This window comes from Balaenoptera borealis, assembly GCF_965194805.1.
Source record: "Balaenoptera borealis genome assembly, chromosome: 12".
Taxonomy (NCBI): domain Eukaryota; kingdom Metazoa; phylum Chordata; class Mammalia; order Artiodactyla; family Balaenopteridae; genus Balaenoptera; species Balaenoptera borealis.
Genome location: NC_138869.1, coordinates 28357778 through 28371972, shown reverse-complemented (window position 1 = coordinate 28371972; position 14195 = coordinate 28357778). Strand labels below are relative to the sequence as shown.

Sequence of the window (14195 nt, the reverse complement as noted above, 5' to 3'; positions counted from 1 at the left end):
GGAATGCGTGCCTTTCAGAAGTAATTCTGGACTCCTTATAGCTTTCTGAGAGATGACAGTTAATGCTGAGGTGCAGGGCATGCACTCTGACCCCAGGCTGCCTGTGTCTCCAACCCAGCTCGGCCATTTACCAGCTGTGTGACCTTAGGCTAGTTGCTTAAACTCTCTGTGCTCAGTTTTCTCACCTGCAAAATGGGGATGATAGTAGTACATCTACCTCAAAAGGGCTGACATGAGGTTTAAATGAGCTAATACACTTATAACACTTAGCTTAGAACCTGGCACGCACCAGGGCCGTTAAACAGCTGTGTACTAGGGACTTCCCTGGTGGTGCAGTGGTTAAGAATCTGCCTGCCAATGCAGGGGACATGGGTTCGAGCCCTGGTCTGGGAAGATTCCACATGATGCAGAGCAACTAAGCCCGTGAGCCACAACTACTGAGCCTGCGCTCTAGAGCCTGCGAACCACAACTACTGAAGCCCGTGCTCCTAGAGCCCGTGCTCCGTAACAAGAGAAGCCATTGCAAGGAGAAGCTCCCACACCGCAACGAAGAGTAGCCCCTGCTCGCTGCAACTACAGAAAGCCCACGCGCTGCAACAAAGACCCAATACAGCCAAAAATAATTAATTAATTAATTAATTAAAACAAAACAAAACAAAAAAAAACAGCTGTGTACTGGAGCTGACGTGTACTGGCTCACGAGAGCCAAATCTTTTCCCAACTCCCTATTCAGTGACATCAGTCATCCTCTGCCAAAGCTAGAGTCAATGTTAAACATTTACCAGCACATCATATTTATATACATGCATACACCCACACAGACACACACACGTGTATGTATATACATGTAACTGCATACATGTACATGCATATATACATACATACATGTTTGCCATCATTATTATTATCAGTACTAAGATTTTTTTTTAACATGACTCAAGCAGAGACTAGGTCATTTGTATTCCTGTCTTTTACACAGGTTACATGGAAATTCTGAGGCTGCCCCCAATTCTGCAACCCCAAAACAAATGCTTATGGACCACCCACATGTCTGGCACAGGCCTAGTCATTATGGGCTGCAGAAGAGGTATAACAAAGGTCTTTGCCCATAAGGAGTTTACAACCTAGCTAAAATTGTTTGCAAAGAAAATGCCACACGTAAAACCCAAACTCACCTTACCTCCCCTACCCCGTCACTCCTTATTCTCCTCTTACAGGATTAAAGGAAGTGTAAGCAGGAATCTGGCCCCAAGTAGTCAGTGAGCACCGTCTTCCCTGGGATCATTTTGAGCACCGCTGGAGCTGATCTGTTCTCACTCCTTCCCCAAGGAATCTCAGCTCCCTCCACAGTTGATATGGATCAATACAGCCTGAGGCTGTGCATATTTGCGACTCATCATTCCTACTAGATATGTACAGAAAAACAGCCATGGTACACACACACACACACACACACACACACTCACTCACTCATATTTTTCAAGTTAATAAAAATCAACAAGCATGTATTAAGCCTCCAGAATGTACCAAAGTGCTTTGTGTAACTTTCCATCTTTGGAGGCTATTCCCTCACAGTTTTTAGCTATGTCTTATGACGTTGTATCAAAACTAAAAGTCATGCACTGTAATGATAACTGTTAATCATAACACCGAATGTTTACTGAGAATTTACTATCAGGCATGAATTCTTCTAAGCGTTTTACATTATCCTGTGAAGTATCCTGTTAATATCTCCATTTTACAGGTGAGAAAAGTGAGCTTCAAGGGATTAAGTAACTTGCCTAGGGCCACAGAGCTGGTAAGAACTAAAATTCAATCTGGAGATTGGCAGACTCTAGACCCTGTGCTATAAATCCCAGTAAGTTAGGTGCTTCTCAGTTTTGGCACTAATGGCACTTGGGGCTGAATAATTCCTTGCTGTGCATTGCTGTGCGTTATAGGTGTTTAGCAGCATCTCTGGTCTCTACCAACTAGACACCAGGAGCCATTCCCATGTGTGACAATTAAAAGTGTCTCTGGTAAGAACCAAACTCACCCAAATGAGTTTGCTGTATGACCCCTGTGAGTCAAAATCGTCCCTGGTTGAGAAGCACTGCTGTAAATCGGGAGAAACAAAGTAGAATTCCTTAACCTGGCTATAAATTAGAAATACCTGTGAGATACTTCTAAAAATAAGAATAAAATTGCAGACACCAAGCCTTACCATAATCTCTAATTTCTAGGGGTCTGGCATAATGGTTCACGAAAAACTGTAACAGGAGACATCTGCCCCCCATTAGTTGTGTCATGTTGGGAAATTACTTGCCTTCTCAGAGCCTCAAACCCCTTTTCTATGAATTGAGTGGACACAGCTAGACTGTATGGAAGACCTCTCCATAGCTAACAATCCATTCTGTGAAACCACATGATACCCATCGCTTTACTCCTTCCCAGATTTCCATCCTACACTGTACACAGTGGGTCAAATTCCCAAAGGAGAAAAGTTTGTACAACTCCAATCTTCATAGAACTATGAGACCATCTGGCCAAAGACAGATTCCTTGATAGAAATACAATCTATTCACCGCAGACACAAAGCTGGGGTGAAATCACTGCTGGAAAAAGGCTAGTTTCCACTTCACATCTGAGGGAGGTGAAAATTTAATCCCAAATTAGAAATGCAGCCATCCATTATGCAAAGTATCTGCTGCATCCCTGAGAAAAACAATCCCCCAAACTAGTATTACAATAAACTGTATTCACCGGAAATCTTTGACTTGAAGAGACACCAGGAATGTGCTCACGCTTTTGGATTCACGAAATACGTTCATGTCATTTACGTAATAGAATGCAAAAGAAAAAAGTGGACATTATCTACACTATAGACTTGCAGGCATTAGTTTGAAAATCCCAGATCCTATCCCCAACCTGACAAAATTCATTCCATGACAAAAAAGTACTTTAGAGAATCAAGCTGTCATTGCTCTATCTGTATATACTAGTTAGGTGCACAAGTAGAAAACTGCTGAGGGGTTTTACAAAGAGCTTTAAAAGAAGCCATGTTTCTTTGCTTATACCAATTTGTGTATAATCTGCATGTTACATCAGTTTACTGTCACTTTTACTTTATATGCCCACATGCAGAAATGGAATGAAAATGGTTACATTTGAAAGTGTCTGGAGTTGTTTAAGTAAAAAAGAGAATAACCATTCTGCCATTCTTCAAGTAGGAGGGGAAAAAAGAAACCCCGCAAGAACGTTGAATAGAAGGGAATCTGCAGGAGGTCCAGAGGAAAGGGGAGAGTTCCTGGATTATAATAACACCATGATACGGTCTTCTGCCCAGAAATTAATTGCATGTTATCAGTTAATTAAGAGATGATCAGATACCGCTAAATCAATTTACGAGAAACTGATCTCACAGGAAACAGACTTGTAGCTGTAATTTCAAATCCATTCCTTTAAATATGTACTACCAAGGACACTCTATCAAGACAGGTCTTATTCAATATTAAAGTGTGAAAGAAACTATTCCAACTTTCTTGGCAAGCACGGAATTACAGAAGAAGGGAATCAATTGATCTTCAGTGGCATGCAACCAGGCCATAAACAAGTATGAAAAATTGCTTTCTTCTAGCCCAGCTTCTCTAGTGATGTGTTAACTAGGTTCAAAAGAGGTGAGTGCTAAAAAATATTTGTGCCCAAGCCCAAAGGGGCATCAACTAAACGACCACTACCACCATCTGTTGGTGGTTGGTAGAGTTGCACTTTTACTCCGCCTCGCAGTTTCTTTGTTCCTTAATTGAAGTTTTACGTGTGGAGGAGCATCTTTATAATATCCTTAATAGTGTAGTACAGAAGTCCTTAACCATTTCTCCTAATATCTGTACCCCTTACGTATTTGGACACTGAATGTATTCCCTGTAGTGATCTGGAGGTAAAGCTGCCTCAAATTTCCTGATGTCTCATATTTTATCTTAAAATTTCATATGAATTTTACACTCAACACCAGAGAAGTCCACTCTCAGTTCTATATAAAAACACTCAAGATTATTTACAGTTCAACTTCTTACGTTTTATCACCACATATTCAGGTTAAATTGATGATTCATGTGGGTGTACCATATTTAGCCCCTGGTTTCATGTAACCCAGGAACTCTCATGAACTCTCATGAACTTTCATGAACTCTCCCCTTTCCTCTGGACCTCCTGCAGATTCCCTTCTATTCAACGTTCTTGGATACTTACAACCCCCAGAAACACTTTTACCCCAGTTTGAGAAAAAGCAGCACGAACTCAAGCTCAGCTCTGCCACAGCCTGCTGTGTGCCTGCACTGAGCCTCAGTTTCCTTACCTGTAACCTAAGGGTCTTGGACAGGATCTCTAAGGGTACTTCCACCTCGGCAACAATGACCATCAGATCCCCAGACATAAGCCTCACTCCTCTCCCTCTATTGGTGAGACATAGGCACACACTTTTATAACATGTGGGCACAGAAAAATGTAATAATATTGTTATTTTATAGCGTATATAACTAAGTCAATAAATACTATAAAGAGACATTTCCCATTTCATCTGTATTAATAAAAGCGTTTGTATTCAAGTTGGCAAAATAAAAGCCCCCTGCATTCTTCTCATTAGCAAAATGGGGAAATGCCTTATATGCGGGGTCACCTCATATTTATATACACACGAAGTCAGTAAGGCTAGATTTGGAGTTCAAGGCTGAGACAAAAGACGCTAAGACATAAGGGAAGATCCAAAATGTACAAAGAACTCTTAAAGCTCAACAGTAAGAAAATAACCCAATTAAAAATGAGCCAAAGGTCTTAAGAGACACCTCACCAAAAAATATATCCAGATGGCAAATAAGCACATGCGAAGATGCTCCACATCTTATGTCATCAGGGAAGTGCACATTAAAACAACGCAAGACCATTATACACCTATTAGTATAGTCAGAATCTGGAACACTGACAACACCCAATGCTGGCAAGGATGTGGAGCAACAGGAACTCTCACTCATTGCTGATAGGAATTTAAAAACTGGTACTATCACTCTGGAAGACAGTTTGGCGGTTTCTTACTCAACCAAACATACCCTTAGCATATGATCAAGCAACTGGGCTCCTTCGTATTTATCCAAAGGAATTAAAACATTAGGCTCCCACAAAATCCTGCACACGGATGTTTATGGCAGCTTTATTCATAATTGCCAAATCATGGATGCAACTGAGATGTCGTCTAGTAAGAAAATGGATAAACTGTGACACAATCAGACAATGGAATATTATTCATCACGAAAAAGAAATAAGCTATCCAGCCATGAAAAAACAGGGAGGAAGTTTAAATGTGTATTACTAGGAAAGAAGCCAATCTGAGAAGCTATATACTGTATGATTCCAACTCTGTGACATTCTGGAAAAGGCAAAACTAGGGACACAGTAAAAGACCAGTGGTTGCCAGGGGTTAAGGAAGTGGGACAGATGAACAGGCAGAGCACAGAGGATTTTTAGGGCAGTGAAAATACTCTACATGATACTGTAGTGATGGGTGGATACATGTCACTATACATTAGTTCACATCCATATAATGTACAACAACAAGGGTGAACCCTAATGTAAATTATGGACTGTGGGTAATTATGACTTGTCAATGTAAGTTCATCAGTTATAAGTTCATCTCCCACGCTGGTGGGGGATGGTGGGAATGGGGGAGGCTATACATGTGTAAGAGCAGAGGGTATATTACAGGAATTTTGTATCTTCCTCTCAATTTTGCTGTGAACCTAACACTGTTCTTAAAAAATAAAAGTCTTCATAAAAATATATATATATACACCTAAAGAAAAAAGATGTTAAGTAGCTTAGATTTCCCCACTTGGTGGCCTGTGGATTTTTCACATTCTGACAAGCCCAACAGTATAATGCACCAGCACAGAGAAGCCAATCACACACAGCCTGATCAGCTTGAGGTCTTCAGCTCAGATTCTTGAAAATACTGAAGAATGCAAGCCCTCAAATGTATTTTCAAGAACAAAAACCAGGCGTTTTATTTCGTCCCTATGATCACAGACAGTCCCAATCCCATGAGGTGCCTGTGAAACTCCACATATGGGAAGTATATTTTCAAGGAAAATGCCAAAGTGTCAGAGGCAGTGATCATAAGAATAACCCCTTTTTTCTCTCTTTTTTACTCACACAATTTAGCTTTCCCTCATTTCTACAGCAGCTATTTCCCAGATTTCATGTTCTCAGACAATTTTCAACACTACCTTTTCCCCCTAGAGTCACCACCAAAAAAAAAAAAAAAAAAACAATTCCAGTGTGCCCCTTCACCTTGGCACTATTCCCACTACAGCCCAGCTCCAGGTGTTCTGTGGTTTGAGGGCTGCCCACCATACAACCTGCTGTCTAATTCAAAATCTGGTACACTTCCCAGTCACATCAGTAGTCTACATTTGTACGACAGCGAAGGCTTCAAGCGATTAATCAGCTGCAAATCAAATATTAAAAATGAGGATTAATCTCATCACCGCAGCACGACAGATGCATTTAGTGTTAATAAATAAACTGCAAACTTCCTGCAGACACTGTAAAGTGCATCCCCAATTTGCTTTTGCGCTGGATTCCTAATAGAGAGGAGGGAGAGTGCCATTGATATTCTAAGGCTGCACTCCCCAAGGATGCAAGCAGCCAGCTCTGCTGTGTCTCACAAGATAAAAGATTCAGAAATTAGAGGGGGAGAATTCTGACCTGATGCTCTCTGATCTTCCTAACTAACCTTCAACCATACCATCAGTCTCAATCACATCATGTGGGCACTGAGATTCATGAGGCCAAATAAAAATAAGATTACGACATTCATTAACATGTGTGATGGAAGGGTAGATGAAAAGCTCCATATGTTTAGAGTTTTCGGTATAATTTAAAACAGCAACGTATCAGCCTTAAAAATGGAACCCCCATGGTCTCCAAACTTCAAGGATATTGGAAGATGCTTGCTTTGAATAAATCAGTTTGGAAAGCTGCAGTCATCAGTCTCAAAGTAATTTCTGCCTTAGCATAAATGGCTACTTAAACACAGGATATTTTTTTAAAGGTGCCAGAAAAATACTACTTGAAAAAGTTTATTAACAGTACATTATAGAACATGTACAAAGGTTACCTATTAGGGAACTTGTGAAAGACAGAAAGAGATAAACTCATACAAACTCATATAAAAGTGGAGCACAGTGAATTCAACGGTATATTAAAAACAAAAGCAAACCCACTGTGAGCCAAGTAGGGCTAGAGCCAAAAATTCAAGGGAAGTACAACAGAAAGATCTTTGCAGTAGTTCATTACAATGGTAGAGCCTCATACCCACATCTGACTTAGAAATTTCAACTGTATAACTGAGCTCAAAACAATAATAACAAAACCAAGAACAACTGTCTTTGATAAAAGATGGTTCTTTAACACAAGCCAACCAGTTCATGAGATTCATTCAAAGAAACAATGATCTAAAGTTAAAAAAAAAAAAAGAAACAATGATCTATTCCAATACTGGAGGGAAATTCAGCTCAACTGTTTTCACTAAGAAATACCAGAGCAGAAGGAGGGATGATTTGATGGATTTTCAAAAGCAAATATGGCAGTACAAAACTTCCTTGACTTGCAGTGGGATAATGTCCTGACTAATCCATTGTAAGTGTAAAATATCATTAAGTCTAAATGAACTCAGTACACCTAACCTACCAAACATCATAGCTTAGCCTTGCATACCTTAAATGTGCTCAGAACACTTACATTAGCTTATGGTTGGGCAAAATCATCTAGCACAAAGCCTGTTTTATAATGTAGTGTTGATATCCCATGTAACTTGTTGTCTACTATACTGAAAGTGAAAACAGAATGGTTGTCAGGGTGCAGAATGGTTATAACCGTACTGGTTGTTTACCTTCCTGACCTCATGGCTGACCGGGAGCTGCAGTTGCTGCCACTGCCCAGCGTCACAAGAGAGGATCACACTGTATGTCACTAGCCCAGGAAAAGATCAAAATTCAAAGTATAGTTTCTACTGAATACATTTCACTTTTGCCAAAAAATCATAAGCTGAACCATGATAAGTCAGGGACCTTCTATACAATCTTCACCTTTTTTGATGACTTTCAACGTAACACCCTCTATATATCAATAATTTAGAGGAGAAAAACCATATGGTTACCTGAGCATATAATGTAAAAAAAGCACTTGATAAAATTGAGCCCATATTCTGGACACACCTTTAGTAAAGCACAAGGATATTTGCAGCATTACATTCAATAGTAAATTTTGGAAACAACCGCAGTATACATCTATTTGAGAGCAGTTACAAAATTATGGTATATCTATGCAAAGAAATTGTGCATAATCGTTAAAAAGAAGAAAACATAGACACACAATAATGAGAGGAAAGATGCAAACTAAAGGGGAATGGAAACTATAATCACATTTTTATAAAAGTCATGACATGTACATATGTAAGTTTTTATATTTAAAGTAAAAAGCAGGAAAAGACATTAAACCATTAATACTGGTTAGCTCTTATGAAAGAAAGTGGAGCAGAGGCTTTCATTTTTTTACTTTATAAGTTTCTGAAATCTCAGATTTTTTTAAACGAACATATTTCTCTTATAATTAAAAAAATACATAAATCTGGAGAATAAGGGGGGAAAAACTTGAATTAAAAACCACAGAATTGGAACCATCCCAGAGAGGTCATCTGGAAAAACTATGTCCATCATCTCCATCAAAGAAGACACTCCTTTTTATGAAGACTCTAGGGAAGAAGACGGCAGAGTTCCTGGATAATCCAGTCAATGGTTATATAACCTGAACAGTGAAAAAAAATCCTTCCTTTTATCTACCCCCTTCTCCTCATTCTCAGCTCGGAGCCCAATCCTTTTGTTCTTTCCTCGGGAGCTATAGAAAACAGATGGTCACACCATCCTTTGAATTTGTCAATGAATCACACGAAACCAACAGTGTTTTTCTGGAGGGACAACATTGTGTTCGACAACACAGAATGACATATCCCAGTTTGCTGCTCACACAGAAACTTACCAGACTTCATTACTAATGAGCTATTCAAAGGAATTTCACCAGATGTATTTAATTTAATTCAACAAATATTAATTCTGTGTCTCCCATGCATTTGGTATTTTATTATGAGCTGTGGAGGGCCCTTTACAAATTTAAAACTTCATGGTGGAGAAAGAGATAAACAATTCAGGATAGTTTAAGATTAACTAGGAGAATGCATTCCATCATCATCATTAATACGATGATGATTATTATTATAGCATAAATAAGATCTTTAGAGTTGAGACTAGACTAAATAGGGTAAGGGGGGAACTTTTTATGACTTCTTAAAATTTTACTATTTTATTTTGTCTTCCTCCTTAAGTTTTTTGTTTTGTTTTGTTTTGATATTTACTATTTGCCAGAAAGGTCAGATAAGCTTTGGAAAGGAGAGCCAGACTGAAGGTCTGGCCAGGTCATACATCGAGATGGAGGCAGAAGTATAAGAAAGAGGCTTCCACGGCCATAAGCCGTCCAGTGGTGACAGCTGGGTGAAGTGTAGTGACCCAGACACATCAAAGAAGACTTGACCTGGCTTGATGACAGACTAGCAAGGCTTGGTAGTCTCATCAACAGCAACAGGGTATGTTCCAGTAACTGACACAAACAGGGAAGAAAAATGTTGGATTCAAGAAGAGTGCTTAAGGTAGTGGAAAAGAAAACATGTCAGTACGTGGAAACAGGAAGGCAGTTTAAAAAGCCAAACTTGGACCCAGACTTATCCTTTAGGAAAGAGAATCACCACTTTGTGTTGCCTCCGTATTTTCTACACCTTACGGCTTTCTGCAGTTGGCATGAAACTCTGTGGCAACTTCCCCCACTTAATCTTACTCTTTTGTGCCCACGTCAAAAGGTAAAACTCTTCATATACCAAGCGACCCATCTCTGCCTAATCCAAGTCCACAAAGAAATGAGCTCAAGAACAGACAACAGGGCATGGGCCACAGGTAAGCACAAAAATTCAACACTACTAATCATTGGTAGGCTGTGTTTCCATCCCCCCCCCCAAAAAAAAGCTACTAAGTGGTAGTATTTTTGCGTTTTCTTTAAGTATCCAACTTGCAGACCAAAAATTAAATAAAACTTCCTTGCTAACAAAATAAAAGGGAGCGTTACTTGAGATCAAGTAACAACATAATGGGATTAAGGTAGACGTACAGAAGACTTTCTGGTCCTAAGTGGAGGGAATGGATAATCGACACTTCTTCTTGTCTACTTGTATTTTTGGACTTTTCGAAGATTCAGGAAAGTGTAGTCGGATTTGATTGCAGGGACATTAACGCACAGCTTGCCTTCCTCAACACAGAAACCTCAGAGCCATCTTTTTTTCCCCTTGCTCATCAGCACTGTGCTTTTCACATTTTGTCAGCCTGTGTGCTAATGCTCTTCGAACAAGAAAACCGTCCATTGGTAGAACATCTCTCTCCTACTCCGAAACTCAACAGGGTTCTGAACATCTGCAAAATTCCACATACACTCATTCTCTGAATCTTGAGAATCTCTTACTCTTTTCAACGTATCCTTTTTTCTTCGAAGATAGTTGTTCTTTATCCTCATGGATACCTAAATGAATAATTAAGAGCCATCCAACCTTCCAACATAAATAATGGCCTCAATGGTGACAGAACTCTTTTTTATATCCATGTTCTACCTGCTCAGCTTTTCCTCCTCAATTATGTTGTTTAATTTCTCATCAGCTAAGCATATCTTTGGACTAACAAAGCAATTTTCCCCTAGGGTGTGTCATTTCTGCAGGGAAGGTTTTCCCTTTACCTGCCTACATCCTTTAGTTCAAAAACATGAATGTGCTAAATATTCAACTGTCTCAAATATTCTGCACTTGCATTGTGTTCGATACATGGATTACCCAGAGTGAGCCAGTGATTACTTCATCTTAGGACCATGCTTGTACAGGTATCCATGGTGATAAGAACTGTGACTGACATTTCCCTGGGGATTCTTGGGTAAGTCTTACCATTTCCTTAACAGCATTCCCACGGCCATAAGTATCCCCTGGACTAATCAGAACACCCATCAAAAAGAAGGGAGAACAAATCCAAACCACAGGACCATACAGAAGGCACTCCCTTCAGAGGGTCCTGCATGTTACCTGTATAGATGACTCAAGGCCCACAGCTGGGTAATGTTCCCACTCTTGGTCAGCAGTCCCCAAACCCCACTATCTTCCCACAAGGGTAGAAAGAATGTCACAAGAAACTTAACAATCAAGTGTTCAGGTTTACAGATTGTTTTCTACTTTTTGCATAAACTGGAATGATGTGGGGGCATGTTCACAAAAAAAGGTAGTCCTCTCAGGTCCGCATTCTCCTATGCCTTCTTGAGTTCAATGAGAAATATGTGAATTTTATAACTCAAATGTCAAATATTGCACACAGTCCTTAATTATGCTGGAACCAATAGTAACAAACACTTCCTAATGAAATTTTTAAGATATCAATTTTATTTCCATGCTAAAATGAAACTTTTTGAGATATATCAATTGCTAGTATCAGTACTTAGATGTTTAAAACATACCGCTAAAAATGCTATACCTAAAAAGAGTAGAGGCATTGATGTTACCCCTAATCTCGTGGAAAAGTATCACCATGTCACCCATTCCTTAGAGGCAGAAGAATGACCAGACCCCAGGGCTATTCATCAAGAGTGGAAGATAGGTATGGCTTTAAAAAAACCCCTCATATCTCCCACCTTCACTCTACCCTCCAGAAAGAAGAGGACTGCAATAGTTGGAGAGGGTAAAGGACATTTTAGTGGTCTCCAAGACTGGGTGGAGTTGCATTCTGCCAATCAGAAGTTTGAGTGCATGGGGTTGCAGAATCTTTCCCATCTCCCCAGTTGCCACAAGGCTCTTGGGCAGCAGCAGGGTTAAAGCGGCTATAGGACAGGGCATGCCCAGACGACACTGATTTTCTGTCATTCTTTCTTCTCTTGATGAAGCGAGATGAAGGTAGAAAAAACCTAGTCCTTTCTCCCTTGATCTCAAGATTTCTCCCTTCAAAATATGGGTAAGAAAGGTGGAAAGGCATCCTATAGGAAAAGCTCTTATATTTCATACTTTTTCCTTTGTACGCTTTCTATTCTTTCATGGAAAAAGGTAGAACAGCTCTGCAAGTATCTCCCTTGAACTCCCATGCCCTGTCCCAAACTCACCTCGGCCAAGCCACATCAGTGGACAGCAGCCTCGAGTAGCCTCCACCAAGCATTAAGGCACAGTGTTGTGCTGTCATTAATACCTTCCTTTTCATTTGTCTGTGATTTAAGAAAGCTAAGGCTACAGGGACCATGTAATTTACCATCCAAACAGGGACACTCTTGAGAGTGAAAGGGAGTACTTTTAATAACTATACTGGGACGACCAGGGATATATAGTACTAGAATTGTCACAGGCAAACCAGTAAAGTATGGTATGAGTTTTTCTCATAAAGGAGTAGAACGACTAGATATTCAAGTTTGAGCTTTGGAAAGGATAAAGGATGAAGGATTGATTTTGGCCTATGTTAGTTTTTAAGCCACTCTGGCTCACTGACAAGGCTCAGGAAAGGTGTTCCCCACAAGTCCATATGTCCAGACGTGCTTAATCAAGATCTGCAGGGGGGCTTGGGGACAAAGCATCTAGGTGCTTGCACTCGGATTCATCTTCTGTGCACAAGTGTCTTAGGAACTTTGAGAAGAGAGCTTACGTACTCCTTGGCTTAGTGGCTAAAGCACGATCACAGACACTTGAGAGCATCCATTCCATTATTTACGGACTAAGAATAATTCTAAATCATCTCTCCCTGAATGTATTCCTTCTCTCTTCCAAAGATCTGGGTCTTACTCACAGACCATAGTCTAAAAACATCTGCCCCAAACAAGCTATTCCCCCAGACTCCCTGCAAAGTAACAAAGGACCTATATGATTCTCAAAGATAAAAATCATTATTTCATCCTGCCATTATTTTTGAATGTGAGTTACATCATTTTCACTCTGAATGAACAACCCAAACATTTTTCAGAAAAAGGTTCTTCTTATGTTTATAAATCTAACTGGGACAGACATTACAATTTACACTATCATTTTGCTGTCACATTGTTTGGAAACATTTTCCAAAAAAGATAACTCCAAAAAACTTTGTTTCAATAAACACTGGCAGATCCTGTGCACTTAATTTATGCTCAAGTTCACACTGATATCCCAGTGCAAAGTCCTCTTGCTTTTGAACAGAACACTGTTAGATAGTCAGCAGGTAATTTCCACTCTTCATCCCCATTCCCAATCATGTAGATAAACCGGAACAAAATCAAAAGAAGTTAAAAATTAGATACCAAAGTGAGCAGATGATGTTTTAAAAAAAGGCAGAATACGTCCATGGCAAGGTGTTGAAGAGTTTGGTGGGTTTAGGTGGACATAAATAAAATCATTCACATCCACAATTTTAACTGTGAAAAGTGAGGAGAAAGAAAAGACAGGATTCCCAGGGAAAGGGAAATGCTCCCTTTATAAAACAAAATAATCTCTGGAGAGAAAACTGGAAAATGAGACCAGGGTTAAAAATGAACATCAGGAACAGGCATGCAAAACCAGAAAAGAGGACCCATTCGCAACAAGCAGTCCAGCCCTGGGAAAGCTACAACAATCCTGACAAAGAATAAAGCGGAGGGAATCACTCTACCCAATATTAAGGTTGGTTATAGAACTACAATAATCAAGACAGAGGGAGAGACACATAAATCAATGGAACATAATCTAGAACCCAGAAATAGACCTACACAAAAACGCCTAACTGATTGACAAAGGTACAAAAAAGCATTCAGTAGAGGAAGGATTAATCTTTTCAACAAATGGTGCTAGAACTAGTGGATATCCATGGGCAAAAAAAATGAATATTGACCTAAACTTCACACCTCACACAAAAATTTATTCAGGATGGATCATGGACTTAAATGTAAAATGTAAAACTTTTACGCTTCTAGGGGAAAAAAATGAAAAATCCTTAGGATCTAGAGCTAGTATTATTACCAAAGGCATGATCCATAAAAGGAAAGACTGATCATTTGAACCTTATCAAAATTAAAAACTTTTGCTCTATGAAAGCCCATGTGAAGAAAAA

General features: G+C 39.6%; 1 protein-coding gene across 23 annotated transcripts in view; it reads right to left on the bottom strand.

Annotated features, from left to right (window-relative positions):
- The window catches only part of MAGI1 (membrane associated guanylate kinase, WW and PDZ domain containing 1), a 612719-nt gene that overhangs the window by 292531 nt on the left and 305993 nt on the right, over positions 1-14195 (bottom strand). The gene's annotated exons all lie outside the window — the stretch shown is intronic.